Below are 15,216 nucleotides of genomic sequence, written 5' to 3'. Positions count from 1 at the left end.
AGAGCAAAAATATCAATCCCAGTTTTGGATTACTTTAATTAACAAAAAAAAAATGCATATAGCAAAGGATAGTTTCAATCTGCCTACCTCTGGGTTATGGGCCCAGCATGCTTCCAGTGCAGTACTCTGCTGCACATGTAAGTGCAAGAGATCCTGAAGCACTCACTCATCATGCGAAAGTACCAATGTGTTTCTTCATTGGTTGCTGGAAGAAACATCTTACAAAAACTCTCCAGATTATTGACTTTTTAAAGTTTTTCTAGGAAACGTTCTAGATGAATGCTTATTAGTCTTTGTCAGTATGTACTTTTTGCAAAGTGTCTCTGTGGCGCAATCGGTTAGTGTGTTCAGCTATTAATGAAAAGGTTGGTGGTTCAATCCCACCCAGGGATGTAATTGACCTTGTGATCAGATTTTGGTGATATTTAAGTAGACAAGTCAAAATTTCGAAAACCCCTGTTATGGTGTAGGGTACCTGGCCTTCTCTGATGTAATCAGAGTTAGATTTGATTCAGTGATTTTATAAAAACAGCTAGGAAGCACAATTTAGCAGTGGGTTGCAGAGAAAAAGAAATATGCTGGCAAAAAAATCCAATTGACTGATTAAACAGCTCTTCATTTTCTGGCTTTATTTTTATGCTAACAAATTTGTTCTCTGAAAAGTGTCCACAAAGCCAAGTATCTGATTAACATCTTTGTAGGGATGGTTTTTCACCTATTACTAAATTAAACTTGCTTCATTGGAAAGGCAGCAAGATGCATCCTCATTTCAATATCTACTGAAATAATACAGGTTGACACCAGGAAACATTAACGCCACTGCATCCTTGCTGCTTTCTCATGTGGAAGTCTGTTTAATGTGAAAACAAGGTGATATCTAATTAGCACACAGGTAAGGAATTAAGAAAATCTTTATTTAAGGCTGAAGATGTTTCTCACAAAATCGTTGCCCCAATGCATCATTGAAATTCAAGCTGGAAAGATGATTTTAATATATCACTTGTACATTTTGTATTGCTCTTCTGGTGACAATGTAGTTTGCTTTTGTCAATTACCATTTTAATAATCGGGTAAAGAAAATTAATTGGATTTTTGAAAGAAAACAATACTGTCAATATACTATTAAAACAAATTAAAATGGTAAAAGTTATTGTACTTTAAGTAAAAATAAAAGAGCAAAAATATCAATCCCAGTTTTGGATTACTTTAATTAACAAAAAAAAAATGCATATAGCAGAGGATAGTTTCAATCTGCCTACCTCTGGGTTATGGACCCAGCATGCTTCCATTACAGTACTCTGCTGCACATGTAAGTGCAAGAGATCCTGAAGCACTCACTCATCATGGGAAAGTACCAATGTGTTTCTTCATTGGTTGATGGAAGAAACATCATACAAAAACTCTCCACATTATTGACTTTTTAAAATGTTTCTAGGAATCGTTCTAGATGAATGCTTATTAGCCTTTGTCAGTATGTACTTTTGCAAAGTGTCTCTGTGGCGCAATCAGTTAGTGTGTAAGGCTATTAACCAAAAGGTTGGTGGTTCAATCCCACCCAGGGACTTAATTGACCTTGTTATCAGATTTTGGTGATCTTTAAGTAGACAAGTCAAAATTTCGAAAACCCCTGTTATGGTGTAGGGTACCTGGCCTTCTCTGATGTAATCAGAGTTAGATTTGATTCAGTGATTTTATAAAAACAGCTAGGAAGCACAATTTAGCAGTGGGTTGCAGAGAAAAAGAAATATGCTGGCAAAAAAATCCAATTGACTGATTAAACAGCTCTTCATTTTCTGGCTTTATTTTTATGCTAACAAATTTGTTCTCTGAAAAGTGTCCACAAAGCCAAGTATCTGATTAACATCTTTGTAGGGATGGTTTTTCACCTATTACTAAATTAAACTTGCTTCATTGGAAAGGCAGCAAGATGCATCCTCATTTCAATATCTACTGAAATAATACAGGTTGACACCAGGAAACATTAACGCCACTGCATCCTTGCTCCTTTCTCATGTGGAAGTCTGTTTAATGTGAAAACAAGGTGATATCTAATTAGCACACAGGTAAGGAATTAAGAAAATCTTTATTTAAGGGTGAAGATGTTTCTCACAAAATCGTTGCCCCAATGCATCATTGAAATTCAAGCTGGAAAGATGATTTTAATATATCACTTGTACATTTTGTATTGCTCTTCTGGTGACAATGTAGTTTGCTTTTGTCAATTACCATTTTAATAATCGGGTAAAGAAAATTAATTGGATTTTTGAAAGAAAACAATACTGTCAATATACTATTAAAACAAATTAAAATGGTAAAAGTTATTGTACTTTAAGTAAAAATAAAAGAGCAAAAATATCAATCCCAGTTTTGGATTACTTTAATTAACAAAAAAAAAATGCATATAGCAGAGGATAGTTTCAATCTGCCTACCTCTGGGTTATGGACCCAGCATGCTTCCATTACAGTACTCTGCTGCACATGTAAGTGCAAGAGATCCTGAAGCACTCACTCATCATTGGAAAGTACCAATGTGTTTCTTCATTGGTTGATGGAAGAAACATCATACAAAAACTCTCCACATTATTGACTTTTTAAAATGTTTCTAGGAATCGTTCTAGATGAATGCTTATTAGCCTTTGTCAGTATGTACTTTTGCAAAGTGTCGCGGTGGCGCAATCAGTTAGTGTGTAAGGCTATTAACCAAAAGGTTGGTGGTTCAATCCCACCCAGGGACTTAATTGACCTTGTTATCAGATTTTGGTGATCTTTAAGTAGACAAGTCAAAATTTCAAACCCCCTGTTATGGTGTAGGGTACCTGGCCTTCTCTGATGTAATCAGAGTTAGATTTGATTCAGTGATTTTATAAAAACAGCTAGGAAGCACAATTTAGCAGTGGGTTGCAGAGAAAAAGAAAAATGCTGGCAGAAAAATCCAATTGAGTGATTAAACAGCTCTTCATTTTCTGGCTTTATTTTTATGCTAACTAATTTGTTCTCTGAAAAGTGTCCACAAAGCCAAGTATCTGATTAACATATTTGTAGGGATGGTTTTTCACCTATTACTAAATTAAACTTGCTTCATTGGAAAGGCAGCAAGATGCATCCTCATTTCAATATCTACTGAAATAATACAGGTTGACACCAGGAAACATTAACGCCACTGCATCCTTGCTGCTTTCTCATGTGGAAGTCTGTTTAATGTGAAAACAAGGTGATATCTAATTAGCACACAGGTAAGGAATTAAGAAAATCTTTATTTAAGGGTGAAGATGTTTCTCACAAAGTCGTTGCCCCAATGCATCATTGAAATTCAAGCTGGAAAGATGATTTTAATATATCACTTGTACATTTTGTATTGCCCTTCTGGTGACAATGTAGTTTGTTTTTGTCAATTACCATTTTAATAATAGGGTAAAGAAAATTAAGTGGATTTTTGAAAGAAAACAATACTGTCAATATACTATTAAAACAAATTAAAATGGTAAAAGTTATTGTACTTTAAGTAAAAATAAAAGCTAAAATATCAATCCCAGTTTTGGATTACTTTAATGAACAACAAAAAAATGCATATAGCAAAGGATAGTTTCAATCTGCCTACCTCTGGGTTATGGACCCAGCATGCTTCCATTGCAGTACTCTGCTGCACATGTAAGTGCAAGAGATCCTGAAGCACTCACTCATCATGCGAAAGTACCAATGTGTTTCTTCATTGGTTGCTGGAAGAAACATCTTACAAACACTCTCCAGATTATTGACTTTTTAAAGTTTTTCTAGGAAACGTTCTAGATGAATGCTTATTAGTCTTTGTCAGTATATACTTTTTGCAAAGTGTCTCTGTGGCGCAATCGGTTAGTGTGTTCAGCTATTAATCAAAAGGTTGGTGGTTCAATCCCACCCAGGGATGTAATTGACCTTGTGATCAGATTTTGGTGATATTTAAGTAGACAAGTCAAAATTTCGAAAACCCCTGTTATGGTGTAGGGTACCTGGCCTTCCTGACTTCTCCTCCTGTCTGCTTACTTTGTGCCTTCCAATGCACAATGCAAACTACAGGTAGTGCTGCAGGGCCCACACCCTTTTACTTGCCTTACGGAGCAGCTCTGGAGCTGTTTCAGTGCCAAGCTGCTGTAAGAAATAAGCTTGAATGCTTCAGAGGCTGGGGCATTGTCAACATGAGCCCCACACCAAAGGAGGGTGGAGGTGTTTAATGCGAACTAGGGGTCATCCAAGCGCCGCAAAAGGCCGCCATGCCCTGCATGCCCCTTTTCTCTTTTCATATGCAGATGAGGGTTCCAGCCAACTTTGGCCCACTGCTTGGATGACATCACCGTATGCAAATCCGTCTTCTGCAGAACTTCCCCCAGGAATGCTTGTACTAGTTGTTGCATTTGGTTTGTTGTTTGGGGGTGCTTCAGTATTAGGCAGCCTTCTGCCCTCCCATGTTCATCTGAAAATATGTGTTCTCCCTGCAGTTGTTGTCCCCAGATGAGAGTTCCCTTGTGCTGCCTCAGTTGAATCTCCTATACTTGACAGAGATGTGCCTGAGCAGCGGCCCTCCCCAGCCCTATCCCAAATCATACTTATTTTGCATAGGCGATACCATGGTCATGAAGATTGTTCTCCCAGGGTGAGGTTCATTCATTGCATTCTGGGTATGCTGACCCCTGTGATTTCCAAAATGTGGGAAACTCGACTGCATTATTTGTGGTAGTGGGGGACTGTGTTTGTGCTTTCCTCTGGTCAGCTCTGGTAAAAGTCAGATTTCTTTGTCTCAGATCTTCCTCTAGCCTTGTTCTTCTTTCGAGAGTTCCCTTGTGCTGCCTCAGTTGGATCTCCTTCACTTCACAGGGGGTGCCCGAGCAGCAATCCTCCACAGCTCTGGCCCAACTCCTACTTACCTGCCAGGTGAGATACTATGATCTTCACTGTTAGGGCAATCAGGATGTGGAATTCCCTGCCAGGGAAGGTGGTAATGGCGGACTCTGTAATTGGATTTAAAAAAGGAATGGATACATTTCTGAATGAAAAAGCTATCCAAGTTTATAATACTTAAAATATCAACATGGTTAATCCGGGGGTAACATGAGTTGTAGTAGCTAACTAGTCATAATACATTATTAAGCAAGTATGTAGAATCATCACAACTTAAAACAGGTTGAACACGATGGGCAATTTGCCTCTATTCAACCTCAAAAACTATGTTACTATATGTTACTATATTACTATGTTACTGTAGTATACAGAACACCACAATGCAATGAGCAGTGATAGTGAGCACTGATGAGGATACTAGCACTGACACTGAGCAGCAAGATGCAGCACTGGACTATTAGTAATGTACTGTAGTATGCTGAGCACAACAATGCAGCACAAGACAATGAGCAGTGATACTGAGCACTGATGAGGATACTACTGAGAACTGACACTGAGCAGGAGAGACACACTACTAGTATTACTGAGCAGCAATAAGTATCCACTGATACTGAGCACTGATATTGAGATTTCCACTGAGAGAACATAGCCACGTCCTCTCCGCTCTCTCTTCAATGCACGAGTAAAAATGGCGGCAACGCGCAGCTCTTTATATGGAATCCGAATCTCGCGAGAATCCGACAGCGGGATGATGACATTTTCCCTTGTTCATAGAATTTGGGAGTCATTTTGATCCCAAAGTATTATTAACCTCAATAACCATAATTTCCACTCATTTTCAGTCTATTCTTAACACCTTACACCTCACAATATTATTTTTAGTCCTAAAATTTGCACCGAGGTCGCTGGATGACTAAGCTCAGCGACCCAAGTGGCCGACACAAACACCTGGCCCATCTAGGAGTGGCACTGCAGTGTCACGCAGGATAGCCCTTCCAAAAAACACTCCCCAAACAGCACATGACGCAAAGAAAAAAAGAGGCGCAATGAGGTAGCTGTGTGACTAAGCTCAGCGACCCAAGTGGCCGACACAAACACCTGGCCCATCTAGGAGTGGCACTGCAGTGTCACGCAGGATGGCCCTTCCAAAAAACACTCCCCAAACAGCACATGACGCAAAGAAAAAAAGAGGCGCAATGAGGTAGCTGTGTGACTAAGCTCAGCGACCCAAGTGGCCGACACAAACACCTGGCCCATCTAGGAGTGGCACTGCAGTGTCACGCAGGATGGCCCTTCCAAAAACACTCCCCAAACAGCACATGACGCAAAGAAAAAAAGAGGCGCAATGAGGTAGCTGTGTGACTAAGCTCAGCGACCCAAGTGGCCGACACAAACACCTGGCCCATCTAGGAGTGGCACTGCAGTGTCACGCAGGATGGCCCTTCCAAAAAACACTCCCCAAACAGCACATGACGCAAAGAAAAAAAGAGGCGCAATGAGGTAGCTGTGTGACTAAGCTCAGCGACCCAAGTGGCCGACACAAACACCTGGCCCATCTAGGAGTGTCACTGCAGTGTCACGCAGGATGGCCCTTCCAAAAAACACTCCCCAAACAGCACATGACGCAAAGAAAAAAAGAGGCGCAATGAGGTAGCTGTGTGACTAAGCTCAGCGACCCAAGTGGCCGACACAAACACCTGGCCCATCTAGGAGTGGCACTGCAGTGTCACGCAGGATGGCCCTTCCAAAAAACACTCCCCAAACAGCACATGACGCAAAGAAAAATGAAAGAAAAAAGAGGTGCAAGATGGAATTGTCCTTGGGCACTCCCACCCACCTTTATGTTGTATAAACAGGACATGCACACTTTAACCAACCCATCATTTCAGTGACAGGGTCTGCCACACGACTGTGACTGAAATGACGGGTTGGTTTGGACCCCCACCAAAAAAGAAGCAATTAATCTCTCCTTGCACAAACTGGCTCTACAGAGGCAAGATGTCCACCTCATCATCATCCTCCGATTCATCACCGTGTACATCCCCCTCCTCACAGATTATCAATTCGTCCCCACTGGAATCTACCATCTCAGCTCCCTGTGTACTTTGTGGAGGCAATTGCTGCTGGTCAATGTCTCCACGGAGCAATTGATTATAATTCATTTTAATGAACATCATCTTCTCCACATTTTCTGGAAGTAACCTCGTACGCCGATTGCTGACAAGGTGAGCGGCGGCACTAAACACTCTTTCGGAGTACTACTTGTGGGAGGGCAACTTAGGTAGAATAAAGCCAGTTTGTGCAAGGGCCTCCAAATTGCCTCTTTTTCCTGCCAGTATACGTACGGACTGTCTGACGTGCCTACTTGGATGCGGTCACTCATATAATCCTCCACCATTCTTTCAATGGTGAGAGAATCATATGCAGTGACAGTAGACGTCATGTCCGTAATCGTTGGCAGGTCCTTCAGTCCGGACCAGATGTCAGCATCAGCAGTCGCTCCAGACTGCCCTGCATCACCGCCAGCGGGTGGGCTCGGAATTCTGAGCCTTTTCCTCGCACCCCCAATTGCGGGAGAATGTGAAGGAGGAGCTGTTGACCGATCAAGTTCCACTTGACTTGATAATTTTCTCACCAGCAGGTCTTTGAACCCCTGCAGACTTGTGTCTGCCGGAAAGAGAGATACAACGTAGGTTTTAAATCTAGGATCGAGCACGGTGGCCAAAATGTAGTGCTCTGATTTCAACAGATTGACCACCCGTGAATCCTGGTTAAGCGAATGAAGGGCTCCATCCACAAGTCCCACATATCTAGCGGAATCGCTCTGTCTTAGCTCCTCCTTCAATGTCTCCAGCTTCTTCTGCAAAAGCCTGATGACGGGAATGACCTGACTCAGGCTGGCAGTGTCTGAACTGACTTCACGTGTGGCAAGTTCAAAAGGTTGCAGAACCTTGCACAACGTTGAAATCATTCTCCACTGCGCTTGAGACAGGTGCATTCCACCTCCTATATCGTGGTCAGATGTATAGGCTTGAATGGCCTTTTGCTGCTCCTCCATCCTCTGAAGCATATAGAGGGTTGAATTCCACCTCGTTACCACTTCTTGCTTCAGATGATGGCAGGGCAGGTTCAGGCGTTTTTGGTGTTGCTCCAGTCTTCTGTACGTGGTGCCTGTACGCCGAAAGTGTCCCGCAATTCTTCTGGCCACCGACAGCATCTCTTGCACACCCCTGTCGTTTTTTAAATAATTCTGCACCACCAAATTCAAGGTATGTGCAAAACATGGGACGTGCTGGAATTTGCCCAGATATAATGCACGCACAATATTGCTGGCGTTGTCCGATGCCACAAATCCACAGGAGAGTCCAATTGGGGTAAGCCATTCTGCGATGATCTTCCTCAGTTGCCGTAAGAGGTTTTCAGCTGTGTGCGTATTCTGGAAAGCGGTGATACAAAGCGTAGCCTGCCTAGGAAAGAGTTGGCGTTTGCGAGATGCTGCTACTGGTGCCGCCGCTGCTGTTCTTGCGGCGGGAGTCAATACATCTACCCAGTGGGCTGTCACAGTCATATAGTCCTGAGTCTGCCCTGCCCCATTTGTCCACATGGCCGTGGTTAAGTGGACATTGGGTACAACTGCATTTTTTAGGACACTGGTGAGTCTTTTTCTGAGGTCTGTGTACATTTTCGGTATCGCCTGCCTAGAGAAATGGAACCTAGATGGTATTTGGTACCGGGGACACAGTACCTCAATCAAGTCTATAGTTGGCTCTGAAGTAATGATGGATACCGGAACCACGTTTCTCACCGCCCAGGATGCCAAGGCCTCAGTTATCCGCTTTGCAGCAGGATGACTGCTGTGATATTTCATCTTCCTTGCAAAGGACTGTTGGACAGTCAATTGCTTGGTGGAAGTAGTAAAAGTGGTCTTACGACTTCCCCTCTGGGATGACCATCGACTCCCAGCAGCAACAACAGCAGCGCCAGCAGCAGTAGGCGTTACACTCAAGGATGCATCGGAGGAATCCCAGGCAGGAGAGAACTCGTCAGAATTGCCAGTGACATGGCCTGCAGGACTATTGGCATTCCTGGGGAAGGAGGAAATTGACACTGAGGGAGTTGGTGGGGTGGTTTGCGTGAGCTTGGTTACAAGAGGAAGGGATTTACTGGTCAGTGGACTGCTTCCGCTGTCGCCCAAAGTTTTTGAACTTGTCACTGACTTATGATGAATGCGCTGCAGGTGACGTATAAGGGAGGATGTTCCGAGGTGGTTAACGTCCTTACCCCTACTTATTACAGCTTGACAAAGGCAACACACGGCTTGACACCTGTTGTTCGCATTTCTGTTGAAATACTTCCACACCGAAGAGCAGTTTTTTTTGGTATTTTCACCAGGCATGTCAATGGCCATATTCCTCCCACGGACAACAGGTGTCTCCCCGGGTGCCTGACTTAAACAAACCACCTCACCTCCCCAGCGCCAGCAACACCCATATCCTCCTCATCCTGGTGTACTTCAACACTGACATCTTCAATCTGACTATCAGGAACTGGACTGCGGGTGCTCCTTCCAGCACTTGCAGGGGGTGTGCAAATGGTGGAAGGTGCATGCTCTTCACGTCCAGTGTTGGGAAGGTCAGGCATCGCAACCGACACAATTGGACTCTCCTTGTGGATTTGTGATTTTGAAGAACGCACAGTTCTTTGCTGTGCTTTTGCCAGCTTAAGTCTTTTCATTTTTCTAGCGAGAGGCTGAGTGCTTCCATCCTCATGTGAAGCTGAACCACTAGCCATGAACATAGGCCAGGGCCTCAGCCGTTCCTTGCCACTCCGTGTGGTAAATGGCATATTGGCAAGTTTACGCTTCTCCTCCGACGATTTTTATTTAGATTTTTGAGTCCTTTTTTTTACTGATCTTTTGTGTTTTGAATTTTACATGCTCTGTACTATGACATTGGGCATCGGCCTCGGCAGACGACGTTGATGGAATTTCATCGTCTCGGCCATGACTAGTGGCAGCAGCTTCAGCACGAGGTGGAAGTGGATCTTGATCTTTCCCTATTTTTGGAACCTCAACATTTTTGTTCTCCATATTTTAATAGGCACAACTAAAAGGCACCTCAGGTAAACAATGGAGATGGATGGATACTAGTATACTTATGGATGACGAGTGACTGACGACACAGAGGTAGCTACAGCCGTGGACTACCGTACTGCGTCTGCTAGTATAGAGATGATAATTAATGATATAAAAAAATATATATATAACTACTGTAGGTATATATTATATAATGACGGACCTGGTGGACACTGTCAGCAGACTGCTAAACTACTAGTATGATGAAGATAGAAAAAAAAACCCCACCACAGGTAGGTAGGTATACAATTATGGACGAGCACTGACGACACAGAGATAGCCACAGCCGTGGCCTACCGTACTGCGTCTGCTAGTATAGAGATGATAATTAATGATATAAAAAAAAATATATATAACTACTGTAGGTATATATTATATAATGACGGACCTGGTGGACACTGTCAGCAGACTGCTAAACTACTAGTATGATGAAGATAGAAAAAAAAACCCCACCACAGGTAGGTAGGTATACAATTATGGACGAGCACTGACGACACAGAGATAGCCACAGCCGTGGCCTACCGTACTGCGTCTGCTAGTATAGAGATGATAATTAATGATATAAAAAAAAATATATATAACTACTGTAGGTATATATAATGTAATGACGGACCTGGTGGACACTGTCAGCAGACTGCTAAACTACTAGTATGAAGAAGATAGAAAAAAAACTTCACCACAGGTAGGTATACAATTATGGACGAGTGACGACACAGAGGTAGGTACAGCCGTGGACTACCGTACTGCGTCTGCTAGTATAGATAATATACTAAATATATTACTACTGTAGGTATATAATATAATGACGGACCTGGTGGACACTGTCAGCAGACTCCTAAACTACTAGTATGAAGAAGATAGAAAAAAAAACCCACCACAGGTAGGTAGGTATACAATTATGGACGAGCACTGACGACACAGAGATAGCCACAGCCGTGGCCTACCGTACTGCGTCTGCTAGCATAGATAATATACTAAATATAATACTACTGTAGGTATATAATATAATGACGGACCTGGTGGACACTGTCAGCAGACTGCTAAACTACTAGTATGAAGAAGATAGAAAAAAAAACCCCACCACAGGTAGGTATACAATTATGGACGAGTGACGACACAGAGGTAGGTACAGCCGTGGACTACAGTACTGCGTCTGCTAGTATAGATAATATACTAAATATATTACTACTGTAGGTATATAATATAATGACGGACCTGGTGGACACTGTCAGCAGACTCCTAAACTACTAGTATGAAGAAGATAGAAAAAAAACCCCCACCACAGTTAGGTATACAATTATGGACGAGTGACGACACAGAGGTAGGTACAGCCGTGGACTACCGTACTGCGTCTGCTAGTATAGATAATATACTAAATATATTACTACTGTAGGTATATAATATAATGACGGACCTGGTGGACACTGTCAGCAGACTCCTAAACTACTAGTATGAAGAAGATAGAAAAAAAACACCCCACCACAGGTAGGTATACAATTATGGACGAGCACTGACGACACAGAGATAGCCACAGCCGTGGACTACCGTACTGCGTCTGCTAGTATAGATAATATAATAAATATATTACTACTGTAGGTATATAATATAATGATGGACCTGGTGGACACTGTCAGCAGACTCCTAAACTACTAGTATGAAGAAGATAGAAAAAAAAAACCCACCACAGGTAGGTAGGTATACAATTATGGACGAGCACTGACGACACAGAGATAGCCACAGCCGTGGACTACCGTACTGCGTCTGCTAATATAGAGATGATAAAGATGATAGAGATGAAAAAAAAATATAACACTACTGCAGGTAAATATTTATATAATATAATGTATGACCGACCTGCTGGACACTGTCAGCAGAATGCGTTTATAGAATAAAAAAAAAAAACACCACAGGAGTGTTTAACTTTTTCAGGCAGACAATATACTGGTGGTCACACTGGCAGCAAAAGTGTGCACTGTACTCCTGCTATAACTGCTCCCCAGTCTCCCCCACAATTAAGCTGTGTGAGCAGTGAGCACTCAGCACAGTCAGATATACATAGATGATATATCATGCAGCACACTGAGGCTGAGCACATATATGGTATGTGTATCGTTTTTTTTCAGGCAGAGAACGGATTATAAATAATAAAACTGGTGGTCACTATCAGCAAAACTCTGCACTACTGAGTACTCCTGACAAGTTCAACTGCTCCCCAAATTAGTAGTAAATCAAATGTCACTCGTCTCTATCTTCTAATCTAAACGGAGAGGACGCCAGCCACGTCCTCTCCCTATCAATCTCAATGCACGTGTGAAAATGGCGGCGACTCGCGGCTCCTTATATAGAATCCGAGTCTTGTGAGAATCCGACAGCGGGATGATGACGTTCGGGCGCGCTCGGGATAACCGAGCAAGGCGGGAGGATCCGAGTCTGCTCGGACCCGTGCAAAAAAGGGTGAAGTTCGGGCGGGTTCGGATTCCGAGGAACCGAACCCGCTCATCTCTAATGGCCACCCAGCATGACGCCTCCCTTCTTGACCATGCTGTAATTGCAGTCGCACTGCAGTTCAGCGTGATCATAAAAAATGGTGTAGCCTCCTGCTGGTGCAGACTGTATGTGCGCGCAGGAAGCCGCCACCATTTTTGTGATCACAGCGGCTGAATGTGATGTCATACAGCCGCTGTGACCACGCCCCCTGTGTCTCCTCCATTGCAGACCCCATTTTGAAGCCTTGCCCCCGCACCGCTCCATCCCTGACTTGGAAATGGAGTGTTGCTGACCCCCCTCTCCCCCCCTGCCCCGATTGACAGGCAGAGGCGATCGCATTCTCTGCGGGGTGCCGCAGAAAATGCAGGCACATGCGTATGCTCTTAGCAATTTTTGCAGTTGGATCGCTTATTGTGATTGCAATCCAACCTGAATCAGGCCCTATTACCTATCACAATGCGCTGCGGGCAGTACAAAATTGGTTTAATATAGGAGAAAAACCCCCAGACCTGTGCTCCTTAACTGTACCTGGTGGCTAGTGGAGCGGCTGCCCAGTAATCAGTGTCCACGCCAGTGCGCACACGGTCCACCCCCTACGGCCACGCTCCCCTTCATCAGCGGCCTCGTGATCCGGAAGGGCGGTGTGTGTGTGACTGACCTTAGGAAGAAACCGGAGCCTCCGCTGCAGTGACCCAGCAACCAGGGCACGGGAGTATACAGCGCCGCTGGGAGTGATGAAGCTGCAGTAAAGATGTCTATTAGACCTAGCCTGCTGCAGCCCTTGTAGATTCTCATAAAACAAGTTCTTCTTTTCTTGTCAAAATTAATAGCTAAGAATAGGCTGCCTGAGGCAGGCCCCTGTTAAGTGGCCTGCTACTGAAGGCACCAACTACAAACTGAGCTCCCTGTTCATGGAAGCGGGGTTATAGAGGAGAATGCACTGAGCTTCTTGGGAACAGTCAAAAGCTTTGAGCCGGTTGGTGCCTCAGATCAAGATTCTACTCTACACACCAATGTGAATCCTTGTGGAGTCCAGTGTACCCCACAGAAGAAATTAATGTGTCACACCCATTGGCAGCAACCTTAGAATAGCTGCTGACGGGCACAATTGAGAAAGGAAGGGGGGGGGGGGACATTTGAATCCAACACATAGATGCAATTCAAATATGTAATTTGTACCTTCCTATTTTAAAATATAATGGATGAACCTCACCCTGTGAGAACAATCTTCATGATCAAGAGATCTCATATGCAAAATAAGTATGAGTTGGGATAGGGCTGGGGAGGGTGGCTGCTCGGGCAGCCCCTCCCCCGTCAAGTTAAGGAGATTCAACTGAGGAAGCACAAGGGAACTTTCGTCTGGGGACAACAACTGCAGGGAGACCACATCTTTTCAGATGAACATGGGAGGGCGGAAGGCTGCCTAATACTGAAGCACCATCAAATATCAAACCATATGCAACAACTAGTACAAGCATTCCTGGGGGAAGGTCTGCAGAAGACGGATTTGCATACGGTGATGTCATCCAAGCAGTGGGCCAAAGTTGGCTGGAACCCTCATCTGCATATGAAAAGAGAAAAGGGGCATGCAGGGCATGGCGGCCTTTTGCGGTGCTTGGATGACCCTTAGTTCGCATTAAACACCCCCACCCTCCTTTTGTGTGGGGCTCATGTTGGCTCTGCCCCAGCCCCTGAAGCATTCAAGCTGATTTCTTGCAGCAGCTGGGCACTGTAACAGCTCCAGAGCTGCTCTGTAAGGCAACTAAAAGGGTGTGGGCCCTGCAGCACTACCTGTAGTTCGCATTGTGCGTTTGAAGGCACAAAGTAAGCAGACAGGAGGATAAGTCAGGATAGTGCGCAAGGGCATAGAAGGGAGCGGCTCAAGAAAAGAGAAGTGGAAACAGACAGCAAACTAGGCTGGAGAGAGACCTGAGACAAAGAGATCTGAATTATACGAGAGCCGACCAGGGGAAACACAAATTATGCAGTCAAGTTTCCCACATTTGTGGAAATCGCAGGGGCAGCACACCCAGAGTGCAATGGGTGAGCCTTGCCCTGGGAGAAGCACCTTCATGATCATAGTATCTCACCTGGCAGGTAAGTAGGAGTTGGGCTAGAGCTGGGGAGGGTCGCTGCTCGGGTACCCCCCTGTAAAGTGAAGGAGATCCAACTGAGGCAGCACAAGGGAACTCTCGAAAGAAGAACAAGGCTAGAGGAAAATCTGAGACAAAGAAATCTGACTTTTACCAGAGCTGACCAGAGGAAAGCACAAACACAGTCCCCCACTACCAAAAATAATGCAGTCAAGTTTCCCACATTTGGGGAAATCACAGGGGTCAGCATACCCAAAATGCAATGAATGAACCTCACCCTGGGAGAACAATCTTCATGACCATGGTATCTCCTATGCAAAATAAGTATGATTTGGAATAGGGCTGGGGAGGGCCGCTGCTCAGGCACATCTCTGTCAAGTAAAGGAGATTCAACTGAGGCAGCACAAGGGAACTCTCATCTGGGGACAACAACTGCAGGGAGAACACATATTTTCAGATGAACATGGGAGGGCAGAAGGCTGCCTAATACTGAAGCACCCCCAAACAACAAACCAAATGCAACAACTAGTGCAAGCATTCCTGGGGGAAGTTCTGCAGAAGACGGATTTGCATACGGTGATGTCATCCAAGCAGTGGGTCAAAGTTGGCTTCAACCCTCATCTGCATATG

The 15,216-nt window shown here is 44.1% G+C and overlaps 3 non-coding genes across 3 annotated transcripts; 1 reads left to right on the top strand and 2 right to left on the bottom strand.

Moving 5' to 3' along the window:
* The first annotated feature begins 4,576 nt into the window (after window positions 1-4,576).
* LOC134992256 (U1 spliceosomal RNA) lies at window positions 4,577-4,739 on the top strand. The gene has a single exon (XR_010196440.1). It is a non-coding gene; the product is annotated as a U1 spliceosomal RNA (small nuclear RNA).
* Window positions 4,740-14,435: 9,696 nt separating this feature from the next.
* LOC134992566 (U1 spliceosomal RNA) lies at window positions 14,436-14,598 on the bottom strand. Its single transcript, XR_010196711.1, has one exon. It is a non-coding gene; the product is annotated as a U1 spliceosomal RNA (small nuclear RNA).
* A 152-nt stretch (window positions 14,599-14,750) lies between these two features.
* Window positions 14,751-14,914, bottom strand: LOC134992123 (U1 spliceosomal RNA). Its single transcript, XR_010196314.1, has one exon. It is a non-coding gene; the product is annotated as a U1 spliceosomal RNA (small nuclear RNA).
* Between the last annotated feature and the right edge of the window lie 302 nt (window positions 14,915-15,216).

This window comes from Pseudophryne corroboree, unplaced genomic scaffold, assembly GCF_028390025.1.
Source record: "Pseudophryne corroboree isolate aPseCor3 unplaced genomic scaffold, aPseCor3.hap2 scaffold_121, whole genome shotgun sequence".
Classification (NCBI taxonomy): Eukaryota; Metazoa; Chordata; class Amphibia; order Anura; family Myobatrachidae; genus Pseudophryne; species Pseudophryne corroboree.
Note: the sequence above shows the minus strand (reverse complement) of the source record. Positions and strands in the feature narration are given on the sequence as shown.